Source organism: Myodes glareolus, chromosome 15, assembly GCF_982192425.1.
Source record: "Myodes glareolus chromosome 15, mMyoGla1.1, whole genome shotgun sequence".
In the NCBI taxonomy this organism is placed as follows: domain Eukaryota; kingdom Metazoa; phylum Chordata; class Mammalia; order Rodentia; family Cricetidae; genus Myodes; species Myodes glareolus.
The window spans coordinates 45,142,837-45,162,126 of record NC_142040.1 but is presented as its reverse complement, the minus strand read 5'-3'; the positions used below and the strand labels follow the sequence as shown (position 1 = coordinate 45,162,126).

At 39.8% G+C, this 19,290-nt stretch overlaps 2 pseudogenes; one reads left to right on the top strand and one right to left on the bottom strand.

The window, feature by feature from the left end:
* The first annotated feature begins 7,376 nt into the window (after positions 1 to 7,376).
* On the top strand, positions 7,377 to 8,212 carry LOC125406090 (phospholipid scramblase 3 pseudogene; annotated as a pseudogene).
* Positions 8,213 to 15,122: 6,910 nt separating this feature from the next.
* LOC125406089 (large ribosomal subunit protein eL15 pseudogene) lies at positions 15,123 to 15,755 on the bottom strand (annotated as a pseudogene).
* Between the last annotated feature and the right edge of the window lie 3,535 nt (positions 15,756 to 19,290).

The following is a 19,290-nucleotide window of genomic DNA, read 5'->3' as shown; positions in this document are numbered from 1 at the left end:
AGATCCCCAAGGCTAGGTTTCTCGAATGTCTCATCTCAAACTGTTGAGAACCTCATCCTCAGAAAAGCATCACCGCGGCTGTTTAGCTGTCCCTGCCTGCTGTGGCTTTTCTTTTTAGATGAATGGACCTTGGGTTGGACTTCATAGACTTTCTCTCAGTTTGGAGTTGGTAGTCTTCCTGAATAACAGTTACCTGAAGCTAGGGAGCTTTGATACTTCTCACTGTTCAGTGTTTTTCTTGCTGTGAGGACATTGGTGAAGTATTATTGTACGGAGACTGTTTATGTTGCCTTTTGTTGCACGCCATTCTGTGTCCCCTAACGCTAACGGATATGTTACTTTCCTTCTTTCTCAGAATTCCCCTCAGATGGAGAACTTCTGATTATCCTCAGCAGTAGTTGCCTCATACTTCCTGGAGCCATTGAAGCAGGCAGTCCAGTATTGTTCGTTTAAAAATATGGCCATTCATTGGATGGTTTTACTATGAGACCTTGTGCTTATTGGGAGAGCATGCCTTCCTGCTATTAGAGTTTATTCTAATTGCCGCTAAGGGTTGATCGGGTCATTGGTTGGCAGTGCCTTGGGGGTTTTCCATTACACTGCTATTTTTCTCCATGTTCTAATTAGTGAGAGAAATCCCAAGGTGGATGCAGAGCTTCAGTGTTGTTGTCTTGTTTGTTGTCCTCTGCCTCTTCATTTCTTGGCTCTGTTGTTTTCTGCAATCTTTCTGTTTATCAATCCATTTGACTTATTTAATTGTGGTTTTTGCAATATCCTTTTCCCCTGCCCTGCAATATCTGTCAGATTTCACATACTTCCAGAGGTCTTCTATTGCCTTCTTGTGTAGAGATTTAACTAGTAAATGGTGTTCTTGGCATTCTCATTTCATCTCAACCATCAGAAAACTTAGCCTGTTGGGACAAGAGGAGGGATCTCTCAGATTTTTGTTTGTCTCAGGAAAGTTATTTGGGGAGTTGGAGAGATGCATGAACAATTAAAAGCACTTGCTGCTCTTCCAGAAAGCATGGGTTCAGTACCCAGCACAAACATGGGGATCTCACAACCATTTGTAACTCCACTTCCAGGGATAGCCAATACCCTCTTCTGGTACCAGAGGATACTACGTGCATAGAGTCCACATACATACAGGGTGGCAAACCCTCATATACATAAAATAAAAGCTCTAATTATCCGTATGCTATTCAATGCTTGGCTTATAATGTGGACCAAAGAGTTTCTAATTCCCTTAGTCTGCTGTGCTCACAGAAATTTACCCTGCTCTTGGGACTGGGTTTGCTTTTCTCAGAATTGCAGCTCACTCACAGGCAGCGACCGGTACTTGTCCAGCATCCTTGAAGTCTTTGGTGTAGTAACTTCCAGAGATTCTTCCTATAGTAACTAGTTCCAGTCATGTACTGACGTAGAATCTTGCATTGCAGAGTTTTCTTGTTCCCTTCCAAGAGCTATGCATTTGAACTGTTTTGCCTTCTCTGTAATCTTGAAAGAAAGCTTTCCTGACTTTTTTATCCCCCACAATCAGAAGGGTTTTGCATCCACTGCAAGGCAGGCGAAGCTAGCCACCACCCCACTAACAACTCTGGCATTCCAAGGCTTTTACTATTAAGAGGGAGGTGGTCCTCGGCTGTCTTATATACGTATGCTAATATGCCTATTCTCTGGTCTGCTTTGTTTTCAGTTTTCTCCATTATCCAGTCATCTAGTTGCATCTCATGGAAGAACGTTTGCAAATGAAGTTCTTTAGCCCCATGATATACTTATTTTAAAGAGACATGCCAGTTGAAGTTAATTTTTAAATTAGTAGGTAATTTCTTTTCTTTTTTTCTTTCTTTTTTTTTGTCACTCAGAAAGGAGAATTTCACCACGCTTTACTTGCTACTGTGCTGTGAATGAGGGAGCTGTCATTCTTGGCAACAAATACATTCTCCCTATGTTGTTTAAATTGTGCTGTCTAGATTCTCTGGCAGTGTATCTATTTCCTGTTTTACCGGCCCGTGTTTGGCGAGGACTTCATTCCTCTGTCCTTGCCTTGCATCACATTTCCTGTATCTTGCCTTTGGAATTCCTAACAGACACAGTTGGACCTTCCCAAGGAGACTTTTCATCACTAAATCTTAAAGTCCTACTTTAAAGTCTTATTAGCTTCGCAAGATTTTTTTTTCATAAATGCCATTTTTTTCCTTTCATGAATTTGATTTCAGCCGTGACTTACCTTTTGAATGTGACACCAAGAGTCTGGTCTTTGAACATGATGTTTTTTCATTTCTTGAAATTGTTCTTGCAAGGATTAAATAATGCACAGAAATTAGGAAAAAGGATGCAAAGTGAATTGTCTTTCTAGTTTCACTTCTGTCATAGAGCATTCATTTCTGGTGATGGATGAGTGCATAAAATATATTTGATAGCGAAAGTATCTGGTGCAAAGTTCCACAGCTCTTCATAATGGCTATTCTAAACATATAGAAGTTCAAAGATGTATAGACCACGAGTCTGGTTAATTTTGGTGCACGAGGATTATTTTATTGGTGATTATTTTTATATCACAATTTAAGAAATTTTTCTTTAAAGCTGAATTTCAAACTTTCAATATTTTCCTTGAATTTTGTCTCTTTAATTATCTAAAATATGTACACGTACTGTTCACATGATATAGTGTCCATTTTCAGTCTCTGAATAGCAACGTATGCATTATGTCCATCTTGGGTTTCCATGGCAGCACATCGCAGAGGTAGCAGCTTGAGCAGCAGGCATTTATCTTCTCACAGTTCTGGAGGCTAAACATCTAAGAGCAGAGGTCCAGATGGCCCAGGTCTGGTTCAGGCTCTTAACCACTTCCAGGTTTTTGCCTTCTCATTGTTTCTCCAGATTTTACATAGAGATAGAGGCATCTCCACACAATCAGAGTTATCATTTCTTGTGCTGATTAGACCTGTGCTCACAGGGTATCATCTAAAATAAATTAGCTATTAAAGCATCAACTCCAGGGAACCAGCCTCTGGGGCTCAGACTGGGGCTTCAACACACAGATTTTAAGGAATATGATTAGGTCCTCAGCAAGTGTCCTTGACTTGTTTTCGTTTTCCTTTTCTTACTTGCAGGGCTTGCCTTGAGAAAATTTATGCCAGAGACCTGTGCTGGAGTTAGGACCACCCTTAAGTAGAATTCCTCCACTCTGTTCCAGGCAAAATCAGTTCTCTGCATGCCTGTTGTTCAGAGTTAACCATAGTCCTGAGATAAGCAAGGGAGACAAAGCCACCAGAATCCTCGTGCCTTTGGGTCCAAACAGGTTTCCTACTGTGAGGCCCCCCTGTTAGCTCTGAAGGTCTTCTCATCTAGGAAAAACAAAGCAGCAGCACCAAATCGTTTACATCATATTCTCTGTTAGATTTGCTCGTGTACATTTTTTCAAAAAGTGTTCTGGATGTTCTAGATTCTCTCCCAGTGTGTTGAATTCTCGGTCCTTCTTATAAATTAAAGCAGAAGATTTCATGACAATAAGCTTGTCGTTTAGAACCTTTGTGACACAAAGGTTCTGTTGAAGAAGAGATAAACAACTATCAGGGGCTTATAAAATAGAAGAAGCAAAGGTAAAATAAATAGTACTTTTATTGTGCTTTCCTGAATGAAGTCTGGGAATTACATGAGCTTAACATTTAAAAAAAATCTAAATAATGTTTTCTCTCTTTTGAATATAAGCATAACATGTTTAGTCTGAGTTGACCTTAGAATTTTGTTTGTGATTTGCCATGCATAGCAAAAAGATAGAGAATCCAAAGTTATAAGGGAAACAGAGACATAAGTCGATGCAGAAACACCAAAACGTCCTGGTTAATTTTAGTTCATTACACAGAAAGGTGCTGAGAGTAAGCTGTGATTCACGTAATCTGCCCTGTGTCTGTTTCCTTTATAACTGAAAGTTAGTGGTCAAGGTTCTGATGGTCCACCTCCAAGTATAATGTGTATTTTCTAAGATGAGAGCATTCTCTTCAGAAAGTAAATAATTCCCAACTTTTATAAAATAAGTCCAGTCCATATGAAAATTTCTTCATTGCCCTTAATTGTTCTTTATTGATTTTTTAAATCTTTATTTTCTGCTAAAGACCTCATTAATGAACACACATTGTACTTGTCAATTTTGTCTTTTTGATCAATTTTCCTTCCCTATGATGCTGTTTTGAACAGGTGTCCAGCTGAGGATCTCTTGTAGCAGGTCAACCTTTGCATCTTGTCTTTTTTTTTTTTCTGTCACTTTTATTTAACTGTTTTATCTACTTTCGGTAATGGAGTTTAACAGTTTTGATTGGATTAGGGTTAAGCATTTTTGATAATGATGGGCCATGAACAATTTTTGTTTCATACTGCATAATATCACTTCGAAAAACACTAAGTTGTCTCACACTACGAATGCTAGATGCTCATGGGGTTTAGAAAATATATTTTTCATCATTTGTAAGTGTTTTTGGTTGGTTTTACTTAGGATTTGAGTTTATTCTTTCCCAGTGATTTTTTTGGGGGGGGGAATTCTATAATCTATTGGTAATTTTATAATCATGCTTTCATGATTCTTGCTTAAATAATAAACCAGTTTCTAATCCTGAATAAGACCAGAATCAAGTCCTATGTCCCTTAATAGATAAAACTAGAACATCTTTTTCTGGTCAATAGCATTTGATGCCTCCTTCGATTCCTAGCTTGGTTTCTTATATACTAAAGAGATACAAAACACAACTTCACCACTTAAGAATCTTGATTTATGTATCCTCATTTTAGTTCTCTCTCTCTCTCTCTCTCTCTCTCTCTCTCTCTCTCTCTCTCTCTCTCAAACACACACACACACACACACACACACACACAGAGTTTGTTTAAGATTTTGTTCTTGAAGGTCAACATAATTTATTTGGTTCCATTACTAGGTCTATAGATATAAACCCAGGAGACAGAGAAAAGGAGAAGAGAAAGAAAGGGAAGAGGAAGAAGAAACAAGTCAACCTTATTAAGAAGGATTCTGTATTGGAAACCACACTTCTGATCAGCAGTATTTGTACACCTCTTGTTACTTTGTCCTTGAAAAGGGCAGTACTCTATGGCGAGTAAGTTTTCAGATTATGAAAGCCCTTTTATGAAACTATCAAAGCAGAAACATCTGATTGGGCAAGAAGTATGAGCAGCAAGACTTTGTAAGTGCCTCTTAGGCTTCTGTCTTGCAAACTCAAGCTAAGTCATCTTGAAATGATTAGTTCTTTTAATAAAAGTCATGACTATAAAAATGGTATTTCTTTTATTTTCATAAATTGAATCTAAATTATTTACACAAATGAGTTTTGATTTCTCTACCATTTTGAACCTCTTCAACGTTGAAACATTTTCATTGTTTTGAAGATGAACTTTATTTTTGAAAAACAATTGGAATTTGTGAGCTAGGCTTGGTGACTAAGAACCGTGAAATAAACAAAATAATAACCAATTTGGTAACAACAGAATATTTTTGCTGAAAGTACACAAGATGTTGCGGTGGATAAAGGACCAATTACTGTGTCATAGTTCACAATTATTTACAAATATCAAATACTCACGATTTATATAGTTTCTTGGTTTATTATCTATTTAGTAATCATATAAGACAAGCATTATATCTTCATTATGACTGCTGGAAAAGCGGAAAAAGTTTTGCTATATCTTGCCACTGGAAATTAAATAGGTCTCCCTCAGTTCTTCCTGCTGTCTGTTCCTGTTCATGTCACCGTTGTCTTGTTAATTCCGTCATCCTTGTTCACAAACATCCTGTTTGTGAATATGACCCATGGCTTAAACCCAAGTTGCGTCCATCAGAGCCTTGTATAATGTATTCCCAGGATCTAACATTTCACATTGTCTTTCTTCTGCCAGTCAGGATGGCAGACTTTTTTCCCATTCTGTGTCGTAGTCACTGATTCAGTAATTATACATTTATCAAGTATATAAATGTGTCTTGTATACACCCAAGACAATATATGAAAGTATAAAGATGGTGGTGAGATCTTTCTTAACCTAAAGGAGTACAGGGTAATTATCAGGGCTTCCAAGAAACAAACAATAATCTAATATTCTAGTCCTCAGATAATTGCATGGCTGACAAATATTCAATCCATTGTTCTTTATCAATGCTATTTTCTCTTTCCATTCTCAAATAAAATAAAGTTGATGCTGCATGGCTTCATCAACCCCTCTCCATCTTCCTCATCATCAGAGCAGAGTCTCTCACTTAAACCCAGAGCTCACTGATTGAGCTCGTTAAGCTAGCCAGCTTGCTCCTGCTATTCTCTATTTTCCCTTCTAGGGCACTGCTATTAGTATTACAAGAGGCTGCTATGCACACTTGACATTTCTGCCGATGCTGAAAAGTCAGGCTTCCGGGTCCTCACACTCATGTGGCAAGTAATTTACCCATTCTCAATTCTTTATTTCTTTAGTTTGTTTAAAAGGTTAGTCATCTTGGACTACTTGACTACCTCAATTGATAACCACCTAGCTTCTTAAAAAACCTAAACAACACTTTCTTTCTCTGGAATATATGCATATCCTCTGTGGAGATGGGGTCATTTTGATTTTTCACTGGTAACTCTGTGGGAACTAAGGATGTAGCTTTCCAAGTGAGAATCCACTCACTGTAGGAAGTGTCAAAATATTCAGAAGTGAGTAGAAATTTGTTTGATCTGAAAGTGCAAAGAACCTGTCCTCGAGCTGTTCCTTTATTTGGGGATATGATTTGAGTTACAAGTCCTACGGGAACTATTTGCTTCTTTGCTTAGTCTTTGTTTGTTTTTCTTCTTTTCTTTTCTATTAGATTGCATTTTGATATTTTTAACTTGTGGTTTGAGTAGATTCCATGAGATTACAAGATACATACACTTTTTTCCTTACTTTTTGGTAAAAGGTCAAGCACACTATTAGAATATTAGAAACATTATTAGTTCTTAAATTGTGGACTCATTTTTCTTTCGCGGTGGCCTCTAAGCACGTGCTCTCAATTTTCTGTGGTATATGCTAAAATACAAAATATCTGCAGGTAACTGTTTGTTCCAAACCTACATGATTCCTGGATGTTTAAAAATTACCTAAGTCAAGAGACCCTAGGCCCCCGCTGGGAGCGGCTGCCTCCACTTGGCCTGTTATTCCTGTTTGTCTTTGTGTCTGTATCTGTCTGTCTGTCTATCTGTTCCAGAGTCTGTCTTTACTCCAGATCTAAGCCCCTTGAGGACACTGACAGCCCAAGAGTCCCCTCCCGTAGCAGGCTGTTTGCTCTTCCAAAGGTTATGTCTCCCACGCCTTAAGGCGGGTCAGCAGGATATTCAGAGCCAGTGCTGCATCCTAGATCTGGAATGGCTCCAAAACTTGCCCAGGTTTCTCCCTCTGCTTCTGTCTTCATTGTTTTCTCCACGCTAGGTCCCGTGGTTCCAAGGTCTCCTGCTCCTTTTGTGCCACTGCCAGGATTGCCTTTTGGCCTCGAATTCCTAGGGCAGGTTGATTACATCTTGATTTATCAGAAGGTTGAACGAGTAGAAACATTCCTAGGACAAGAGACCTGTGATAGGTATGCACTATGCTCTGGGCCTGGACAGTAGGTGGGGTCAGGCTGCTGAAGACAGCAACTGTTGTGGTGGTCTGCGCATTGTGCTGTGGTGCCCGCTGGCAGCTTCCTGTCTGCCTAGCAAACCCTGGCGACCAGGAGGTGCTCCACCCCATCTGCCCGCTCCACTGTGGCTGCAGCTGCTGTCTCTGTGGCCTTTGGGAGATGGCAGTACAGGCTCCTTTTGGGTTAGTGACCATGTGCTACAGATCTGGCGTCCCAATCCTGTCTTTATAAATTCTCCATGCAGAATGCGGATCGCTGGACTGTCCTTTGAGTAAAAAGGCTTTGCTGGGCTTTGTGGCTGAGGTATAGACACCAACTCTGAGGTGAAGACTAAGGAAGAACCTTGAAGAGTGGGCTGTATCATCAAGCAGTGGGAACGGTTGCTCCAAGAAGCCCTCACAGAGGCTGATGACTTTGACTGAGTTTCCAATAGATCTAGTGAGAGCGAAGGCTGTGATGTAAGGAGCCGTGTTTCTCACTGATTATATGTTCTTTGAGAATAAAAGAGACACTGTGTCCTCTACCATGACAAGATGGAAGCCACCTCAGGATGAGGAGACCATCACCTCAACCAGAATTTAAGATGCTCACCTGCCCTCTTGCTCCTGAGGGAACCCTTTCTTTATACAATGTAGCAGAGAGAGATGGGGTGCCTGAATGTTGGGGTCAATGTCCCTTCCCTCTTCTCTCCCCTTCTTCACTGTTGGCCCTGTGAAGAGTATGTATGAGAACCCTGCCTCACTGGGTTTTCCTGTCTTCTATCAGTTCCTAGGCATGCAAGAATGTTAGCTTTTGAACTTCCCTCTCCACTCCTTCCTACCTTCCTCCAGGACCTCTGCACAGGAGAAGGCATTTGTAATCCAGGACTAGTGTTTTCCCATTGGTTTAGTGGGTAAAAAGCTAGCAGGATCAAATATGACTGACATGTAGCTAGCTCTTAGTTTAGCTTCAGACTGTGGCACTTTGAAAGGCTGCTGCCTCCTCACTAAGAGCTGTAGCAGTTGAGATCCAGTGCCAGCTTCCTAACCTGCACCCTGCTGCTGCTTTCTAAGGTGTCCCATGTCTTATTCAACTGTTAACCCCTTCTTCCCCCGATTGTAGGAAGGAGGGTGTGTCTTTACATGTTGTTCTTACAAACTGCAACTTTTTAAACGTTGGGTGATGTATGTGATGGCAGAGTGTAGAAGAAGGAACCGGTGTGAGATAAAAAGGGAGTGGCAACAGCTGGTCTAGAGTTGCTATCCCTTAATCTATACATACTTGGATTAAAGAAAAAAAAAACATTTCTTAAGTCAAAAAAAAAAGGAAAGAAAAAAAGAAAAAGAAAGAAAAGCTACCGAGGTAAAGTGATATCATTAAGCTATCACTCTGGTCTGGATAGCAGTCCATACACGGTGAACCAAGCATCCACTCTCCTAGCCCCCTCAGCTGTCAAACACATGTATGCCCAAGTTTAGAACTGTTATCAAAGAGCCCCTTTATCTCCAGACTTTTGCTGGTTTCTAGATGCTGATCATTTTTATTCTTTTAATGTGTTACTACGATCAATATACAACTCGCTTATGAAGTTGAGCAAGATAACTGCAGGAAGCGCTGTTAATGCCCAAGAGATGCAACATCATCCACATGTCAACATCAGTCCCACGAAAATGTAGACAGATTCGAGTTGGGTAGTTAGGCTCACAGCAGACAGAAGTCTTGCTCTTGGGGAATAAGAACAGGGAGATAAAATAGACCAAGGAACCGTAAAGAAGCGACCTATGTGCTCAACATATTCCAGACCAGTAAACTGAATCAACGAAGTCGGCATCATTCCCTTGGTGGAGTCACCGACTCCATTTTAAAGACCCTGCCCACTAGAGAAACCTGGTCACTCCCACGGGCATTCAAACCCAAGCAGGAAATTGTCACCAGGTGGCGCCAAACTTCAGCTAAGGTTGAGGTGAATTTGAATCATGTGTGGATCTTGGTTTCCTAGGCCAGGCCATTTTGGGGGATATTTTTATTTTTTTTTTTAATTTTTATTTTGATTCATCGATCACATTATGAGCAAACGCTGTAAGTTTTGACAACTCCTCCGTGGTCCATTTGGGTAAAGTTGAGAACCTTCAGTGTTGTCCAAACGAAGACTTCCTACTATTTTTTTTTGTCTTGTTTTCTTCCTTCTAAACCCTCACATTCATTCACTTGGAAAGACCAACTATTTGTTAAGTTTCCATCTCCCCATGCCTTTGCCAACCCTCTTCTTTTGTCTGGGATACATTTCCGGTCACAGTCTTTGTATTCTAGATCTAATTAAAAGCTTTTTCTCTGGAAAGGTCAAACCTGTAGTCATCTATGCCCGGAAGTGTCACCTTCTATGAGCCTCCTTGGACCCCTTCCACCTCTTCTAAAGGCAGAGCTACTAGTCTCCTTTCTCTAGTTTTCCAAAGCACTTTGTTCACCTTTGTCATAATTATCACATTAAGGTTTCTTGATTGCATTTGTCAGGTTTCTATTCGGTAGGAAGGCCATTCAAGCATAGGAACAAGCCAGCGTTTTCATGTTTGCGTCATCATTGGCTGACATCACACTGGTCTTATGCTATGCCTTTAAACACCCAAAAGGATTGTTGAATAGACTGTACATGTTTAACTTGTAACATGTATTAAGTTTAAATTAATGAAAGCAGGTAATCATAAAAAGAAGATAACGATCATCTTTCTAAAACAGAAATAATCTTTCTGAAATGCGTATGAGCCCTGTGTTCTTTGTTTTGTCTGATTGCAGCTATAACAAGATATTCATAAGCATTGCCACATGTTCATATACTGATGATGCACAATGGTGTGTGTGAGAGCGCTTGTGTGTGCTTCCATGTGTTCTTCTTAGATTTGGAATATTAATAGGACAAAACAACTATATTTGGTGACTAACAGCATTTCCTGTATGAATGATGCTCTTTCTGTACGAGGGAATTACACGCAAATATTTCTGGATCTAGTTCCTTCTAGTTACTCTCCTACCTACATTAATTATCACTAAATAAGAACTGACCTATAGTTATTTATTAACACCTAAAGTACTACAGCTAAGGTGCAAGCCATGAGGTCATTTATATCATGAGCCAGAAAGGAATATCCTCCTTGCTCTGAATTTTACAGGCAGGAGAACATAATATAGAAAGTTTAGGTGAGTCTCCAGTTTATTAATGGTAAAATAGTAAACAGAGTCCCAATCCTTTCACTGTTGTGAAGCTGCTCTGACCCACGGAGTAACAGGCCATCTTGAGTTACTCACTTTATGAGATGTGTTAACAAATATGAAAAATAATGGGAGGGAAAAACTCCAAGTGGCACACATGACTATAAACCTTAAGCTGAAAAACCCTTCCACTGGAATGTAAGCTTAGCTTCTAATCCCATGCCTGTACTTTGGTTCTTAGGCCTCCTCCATGCTCCTGTGAAATGCTTTGGAGATGCTCCCCAATCCTTTCTGCTTTTGATCTGCTCTGGGATCCTATTTTGGCAGTTGGAGGACTTGGAGTATCCCACAGGGACTGTTTGCTTTCTTATCTAATCTTTAGCGCATCTAGCAGCAAAACAGGCCACTTGCTGATATGGCTCTGCCAGAGGAAGGTTTTCTGAGGATACACCACTCCTGTCGCTTTTAGTGTGCAGTTGGGTAAATAACTGGAGGCATCCCCAGCTCCCGACTGCATCGCACTCTCTGCAGCTCCATTTTACCTCTAACGATAGGGTCCAGCTTGGGATCCAACAACTGTTTTCTGAATAGGATTAGCCTTCTGTTTAGACAGCACAAGTTAAGAAGCCTCACAAAAGCAAACTCGATGTTTTTGTTTTGTTTTGCTTTTTTAAGTCTTCACTACCTCCTCACTTGTGAAATACTTGGCGCAGCTCACTTGGCCCAAGCTTTTCACCTGTTTCTCCTTTTCTCATTGCCTTAGTCTCTTGTAAAAGTCACTGAAGAAAAAGACCCATGGCTGCGCTGTGTTCCCCTTTGATCACACGGGAGTTGTTTGGTTAAAGCTTCAAACTCTCCAAGCCTGTCTGTGATAAATAAGCGTTAAAGTACCCATGAGGCCCCTCAACTTGTAAAAGGGATGATACCAATTTGGGAGCTGCTGGGTTCCCTGGTTGACTTCAAAGAGGAGGTCCTTCTTGGCAGGCTCAGCCACGTGCTAACAAACCAGAAACAGTAGGTTGCAAGCAATGCTCAGAAAGAAAATAAATTTGTTGTTGACTCCAGAAGCTTTAGAGTCCATTACCCAAGCTCAAGAAAGGAGGAATGAGGGGGGTAGACATTGTTGACTGCAGGAGCTTCTGGCTCCAGTAACAAGCTAGAGCACTTTCAGTTCACATGATAAGTGGACACAGCAGAAGAGTAAGACTTGATTTACCTTTGGGCAATGGACAAAGGTTACTCTATGATGTTGCTGACTAGTTTGGTATTGCTTTCCTCCAGGTGCAGGGTGTTGCTTCCTGATTCCTCCTGCTGAGAAGGCAGCAGGTGTCCCAGGGACACTGTAGTCGTGCTTTCTGAGTCTTGTCACAAATACAAGTGCTCAGCACCGGATAGTTTAGAGTTAGGTTTCCGCCAGTCAGTGGGATAATAAAGTGAGAAACCCAGTAACCTATATATCTATATCTATGACTACGTCTCAATGGAGGATATTCAATTTAAAGGACTGCTTATTCTTCTGAGAATAGTTATTTAAATTGTGGATTAAATGACCATATCTTTATGGCATGGTAGAGAAGCAGAAGGTAGAGAGAGCCTTTCTTTACCAAGCAAAGAATCCTTGCTACATTCAGATGAGTCTTTGTCAGATTAGAACAGTTTCAAATCACAGACCATGATGTTGAATTTTGTTCTTTCAATTTCTGGATTGTTGGTTTAAGTTTCTATCAGGCCTCTGTTCTAAGCTTTTTCAAGCATTTGTTGAAAATGGTCAACCAGGTGATGGTGGTGCACACCTTTAATCCCAGCACATGGCAGGCAGAGGCAGGAAGATCTCTGTGAGTTCCAAGCCAGGCTGGTCTACAAGAGCTAGTTCCTGGACAGGCTCCAATGCTATACAGAGAAAACCTGTCTCGAAAAACAAACAAACAAAAAACAAAACCAACCAACCAAACAAACAAACAAAAAGGGAAAATGGTCTGCAGTTGCATGCTTTAGGGACAAAGGGACACACAGGTGCAGAGAAATTCCAGCACAGGTAAAATCTCTTGTCGGTGGCACCTGTAGCTACCCTCCAGTGTGTACTAGTCTGATCAAGTATGTCTGTTCTTTATGGGTAGAACCACATCTTTTTTTCCTCTCTCTAAATTACGATTTTTGAGCAAAGTTATTGCTACATCTTTGCCTTCTTTGAATATAGGTGGGGTGGTGGTGCATGTATGTAGTACATGAGTTCTTGGGGGATGGGGTCAAGGGTGAGGCTGGGTGTCTTCATTGGTCACTCTCCAACTTACCTTTTGAGATAAGACTGTTTCTTGAATCTGGGACCCACGGACTGGTTAGGTGCCCTTTCCAGCAAGCCTGAAGTCTCCAAGTCCTTGACACTGGGTTTGTTCTCAACACTGTAGTACCTAGCTTTTGGCGTGTTTGGTGGGGATCTAGACTCAGGTGCTCATGCTTGTATGACAAGCATGTTAGCAAGTGAACATCTCCCTGATCTCTTTATTTATTTAAGACCAGTTTGAGCATTAGTTTTTTTATATAAATTTAATTCATGTTTATATCTCATTGCATTTAATATACCGTAAAAGATTACCCATTCAAGTACTTTTCTATGGAAGATAGTATCTTAGTCTTGTTTTTTCCTCTGTTTCTGGTATAACTCACATTTTACTGCTGGCCAGAAAAGAAGAAAGTCACAATTTAATACAGGAAAAAGAAAAAGTGGGGAAACTAAGGGATTGTGGAACGGAAGCATAGGGCAGTGTAAGTAGGGAAGGAGAACATTTTCTCACTGAATGAATAACTTGATTTTCAGGATGCAAAACAGTCTACTGTCCCAGAAAACACGCATTTCGATATTCAGTCTTTATATGGTTTTTAGTTCCGTTTCTGCTTAGGTATCTTCTGTGGCTTGAAGATAACTACCCTATTTTCTTAGTTCATAAATAAAGTTATATTATGTTAAATATATCTGCCCACTTTTTTACCTTCTATATCAGCTTGACACAAATCCCACACCTTTTCTTTATAATATATCTTCAAATAGATTTGATACAGATTTCACATTCTCTTTAAACTATTTCTACATATTTTAAATACGTTTAGTTCTTTTAACTCTGGGAAAATGTTTTCAAGCATTCTAAATAGACTGCTTGATACTAGTTAGCAACTATATTTTGATAACAATAAATACTGGATATTATCAAAAAAAGATGAAATTTTCTGTGGGTATTAAATGAATTTAAAATGGATAACTTCGGAAGCTTTCTGGCTAAAGACATTGGTCTTCTCACTCAACTTGTTAAAGTCTTTATTTATACACACCTGCTTGGATTTATTGTGGGAAGACCACAAATAAATGATTAAACTTGAGATGTTTCAGGCAAAACATGCTAGTTCTTACTGTAAAAAAGAAGGGACATTTCTGAGTCATCGCAGTCTTGGAATGCAATACCAAACAAATGAGAACCAGACCACAAAGAGTGAGGCCAAGGACATCATTACTGAGTGAGTAATATGAGCAACTTGCATAAACTGTGGCCGAAACTGAGTTTTTAGCAGACAACCATAACCTTTTGATTGCATCAAGAACAGTTAAAAGCTCTTTAATCTGCATGTTGTTCTTTAGGAAAGAAAAATTCATTTATCCGATTCATAATCTCAGAGACCTGTGCTTCTTCAGATGGAGTTAACCCTGCTCTTCTGATTCTTTTCCTAGTTAGCATCGAAAGCTGTCACAGAGAACTAGAGGGCCATGCTTGTTTCTTCCACCTTGAAAGGAGGGGAAGCATGGTCCAGGTAACAGGGCCATTCCCTTCCTTTCCAGTGCGTTGCCATGGACTCCTCCAAAGCGTTAGATAATGGAACAGGGTATGTCTTACCTTTGAGTAGTTGTGTGATACACTATGTTCTCATCATTTAGAAAGTAGATTTTCCTTTATGTCATGATCATTTCTTTATTCTGATGAGGCACGTGTTCCACAATCCTACTTCCTTGGAATCCTCTAGCTTCTTCAAATAAAGAAAAGGCCAAAGCATCTCTTCTAGGAGGACACTCTCCCTTGCCCTGTGCTGGTCTTAACTTGCATCAATCCCTCTGCCTCAGCTTCCCAAGATCATGCCTAGTTTTTTTTTTTTTCTTTTCTACCCTTTAAAGCATTCTGTGTTTTGGAAGCAAAATATATTGAAAGCACCTTCCATGGCAGAGAGTAAACTTTTCCTTACCTTGTTGTATACACTTTTGTATTCCCTAACAACTACCTGCTAAAGATTCCATAACATATTTTGTCATTTTTTTGACTGCCCTAAATTATTTACTGGGGATGAATTTTCCAAATATTACGTGTATTGGCAGTAATGATGGTGTTGGAGAGTGCCTTCTCCAGGCTGCAGGACCACCAATAGTGATAGAACTTGGGGCCTTTTTCAAAGCCACAGATCTTGAGGCCAGCAGGCACATCAGTCCCCACAAATCTCTGTGTTTGTGGATTGGTTTGGTGATCCACTGGGTTCCAGGATTTCTTCTGATAGTTTATGGAATGGATCAATGAGGATAACCTCAAAAAACTTGTCTGTGAGATCTTCACTAACCCAGTAAAATGTAGTACTCTCAAAGTTCCCCAGGGTTTAGCTCTTTCTTCAGCAGCAGACCGAAGGCTTTGGGCAAACTTTAGCTGGTTGACGCCATGATGACTGGACCTGCTGTAAGTTGAACCTTTAGGAACTGGGCATTTGTGGTCATACGACAGACAAGACTTCTGTATATGACATAACCTTGTTTGACCTTGTATCTCAGCATTCATGTTTTTATCAAACTGGTGGTGCAGGGAGCTCCATGTGTCTAGAGCTGGTAGTATTGGCAGCAGTGGATCTTCAGAAAAAAGTGCATCAAGTTGGACTGTTTCTTCTTCCAAAGTTCCTGGATGCATTTATATGTCTTCATCTTGGCTCACCTGATGACTGCCACCAGAGTAAAGGAAGAAACCTTCCTCCATATTTTATAATTTTTATTTTGGAAAAATGTCATACACATTATTTACTACCTAAATAGAATCTTTATGTTCGAAGTACTGCATATATTCAGAACACCTGTCTAGATCCTAGGCATCACTACAAACTGTCTCCTAGTTGGACTGGGTTTACTACTATTTTGGATACCACATTCTTCTTTATTCATGTTTGAAATAGAGTGTAATTTACCTCTGTGTTGTTTGGAAAGAAATTTCCTTTAAAGAAGGAAAGTTAACAATTTTCTTGAGAAGCATCTGATATATTTTTTCATCATTTTTTAAAAATATTTTTACATTCCAACCACAGTTTCCTCTCCCTTCTCTACTCCTGCTTGTCTCCCCCTCCCCCTTCCCTCATCCACTCCTCCTCCAGCTTGACTTAGATGGGGTAAAGTGTCAATCAACAAAACATGATACATCAAGTTGAGGCAGGATCAAGTTCTTCCCCCCACATTAAGGTTGAACAAGGCATCCCACCATAGGGTATAGGTTACAAGAGCAAAATCATTCATCAGGAACAGGTTCTGGTCCCACTACTAGAGACCTCACAAAAGACCAAGCTACACAATTGTCACCCAGATTCAGAAGGCCTAGGTCAAATCCATACCGGCTCCCTAGTTGTCAGTACAAAGTCCATGGGCTTCCACAAGCTCAGGTTGGCTGTCTCTGAGGGTTTCCCCATCACTATCTTGACCCCTCCCCACTCATATAATTCCTCCACCCTCTCCTCAACTCAACTCCTGAAGCTCAGTCGAGTGCTTGGCTGTGGATCTCTGCATCTGCTTCCATCAGGTACTGGATGGATGAAGGCTCTATGATGACAATTAGGGTAGTTACCAATCTGATTACAGGTGAAGGCCAGTTCAGGCACCCTTTCCACTATTGCTGGAAGTCTTATCTGGGGTTATCCTTGTGGGTACCTGGAAGGCTTCCTGGCACCAGGTTTCTCCCTAACCCCACAATGGCCTCCTCTATCCAAATAGCTCCCACATCATTCTCCCAGTCTGTCTTGTCCACAGTTTACCATCCTTATCCCTCATGTTCCCATCTCCCCATCCCCTCCCTATTACTCTCCCCTCAGTTTACTCAGGACATCCCACCTACTTCCTTTCCCAGGGAGATAGATCCATGTGTCCCTCTTAGGGTCTTCCTTATTATTTAGCTTCACTGGGGCTGAAGATTGTAGCCTGGTTATCTTTTGCTTTACAGCTAATGTCCACTTATGGGTGAGGACATACCATGTTTGTCTTTTTGTGTCAGGGTTATCTCATTCAGGATGTTTTTGTTTCTAGTTATATCCATTTGCCTGCAAATTCATGATGTTATTTTTTCCCATTGAGTAATACTCCAATGTGTAGATATACCACATTTTCTTTATCCATTTTTTTTTGATTGAGAGGCATCTAAGTTGTTTCTAGGTTCTGATTATTATGAATAATGCTGATATGAACATAGCTGATCAAGTATCCTTGGGATATGGTTGGGCATTCTTTGGGTATAAGCCCAAGAGTGGTATAATCCTATTTAAAAAGGGGTACAGATTTAAACAGAACTCTTAACAGAAGAATCTCAAATGACAAAGATACACTTAAAGAAGTGTTCAACATCCTTAGCAATCAAGAAAATGCAAATCAAAATGACTCTGAGATACCATCTTACACCTGTCAGAATGGCAAAGATTAAAAACGCTAATGGTGATCTATGTTGGAGAGGATATGAAGTAAGGTGAACACTCCTCCATTGCTGGTGGGAGAGCCAGCTTGTACAGTCACTTTGGAAATCAGTATGACAATTTCCCAGAAAATTGGGAATCAATCGACTTTAAGACCCAGCATCTGATATATTTTAAACTCAAATTTTTATATTTTTTGTGACTCTCCCCTTGTTCAGTACATTTTTTTCCCTACTACTGTTAAAGAAACTAAGCCTCTAGACCTGTCAGAGCAGTAATATGACTTTAATAAGTTTGGCATTAATAAACCAATCTGTATACACATTTAAATATTGTTGAATCTATTTGCTAATATCTAAAACAAAAAATGAATGAAGTCAACTATTCTTATCTAGTTACTCCTATGATGCTGTCTAATTTACCTAGTTTTTTAAAACTCATTCCTTTTCAATGTTAAGTCCCTTCTATTCTCAACTCTTGAAGAGGAAACAAGCAGAACTCAACATAATTTCAATATGCATGAACACCATCTTTTAAATATCTTGCCTTCTTCACTCTTTGACTTTCTGTCTTACAATTGTCCAGCTCCATCCTTATCTGTGATTGTGTATTAATCTGCAGTTATTCAAAACAGAACATCTAGATTGACAGAACGGTTCAGTGGGCAACGATGCCTCCTCCCTAGCCTGAGGACCTGAGTTTCTTTCCTACATGGTAAGAGAAAACCAACTCTTCAGAGTTGTCCTCTGATCTCTACATTTTCGCTGTGGAACATATAAGTCAGTCTACACACACAAGTTCACCTCCACATCAATGAATGAATGCAACTTAAAATTAGCAATATTCTCATTTCCTACTGTTAGTAATCCTTTTCTTTAATAATTGCCATAAAATACATGACTTAACAATGTAAGGGAACCAAGACTTCAGGTCATGACTTCAGAGGTTTTATTCTAGCATGGTGTGGAGGGCCTGATGGTGGACAGTAGCTCAGATTATGTTTGTCAGGATTTAGAGAGAGAATTCATGCATAAACCTTTTCCTTAGCTCTCTAATAACATCCCTTAGTTTATGGGATAGTATTACCCATATTCAGGGATGGATTTACCAGCTTCTTAATCCTCTCAAGAAAAATCTGACAGGCACAACCAGTAGTGTGTTTTATCAATAATTTTGGGAAACTTTAATTCATTCAATTTCCAATCTGAATCAACCATCACAGTTGCAACATCAGTCTTTAACACCCTAGCCATCATCACCATTCCTCTAGTTTTAGCTTTGGTTCTTAAAGTTTAATAAACCTTTTAGGGGCTGCAATCCATCTGATTTCATTTTTCTCCCATATTTCTGATCTCATGTAACTTCTCTTCTTACTTGACCTGTTTCCATTGTCAATCAATAATCACTCCGTTTCACCTATCTTCAAAGCATTTCACTGTGAAATGTCTTGCATTTTTATTCTCTCAAAATAAATGATTTTTTATTTGTTAATTCAAACTCTCATCTATTTGTGCATCGGTATAGCTTGATTAGGTTGTAAGAAAAGAATAGGAAAGAAAAGAAAAGAAAAGAAAAAGACAATAGAATCAGGCTGCTGACCAAATTTGAGTGAAATTCTGGGTTGTCTGATAATTCCAATTTGTGTCCTTTTCCAGAACCAATTTTATACCATTTCTTCTTTATACCCAAATCTGTAAACTAAGGCCACAGCACATTTTTTCTTTCAGTGTTCATGTGTCTCCCTATCCTGACTCCTAGTTGATGACTTCACTTCTTATTTCTCAGATGAAGTCTAG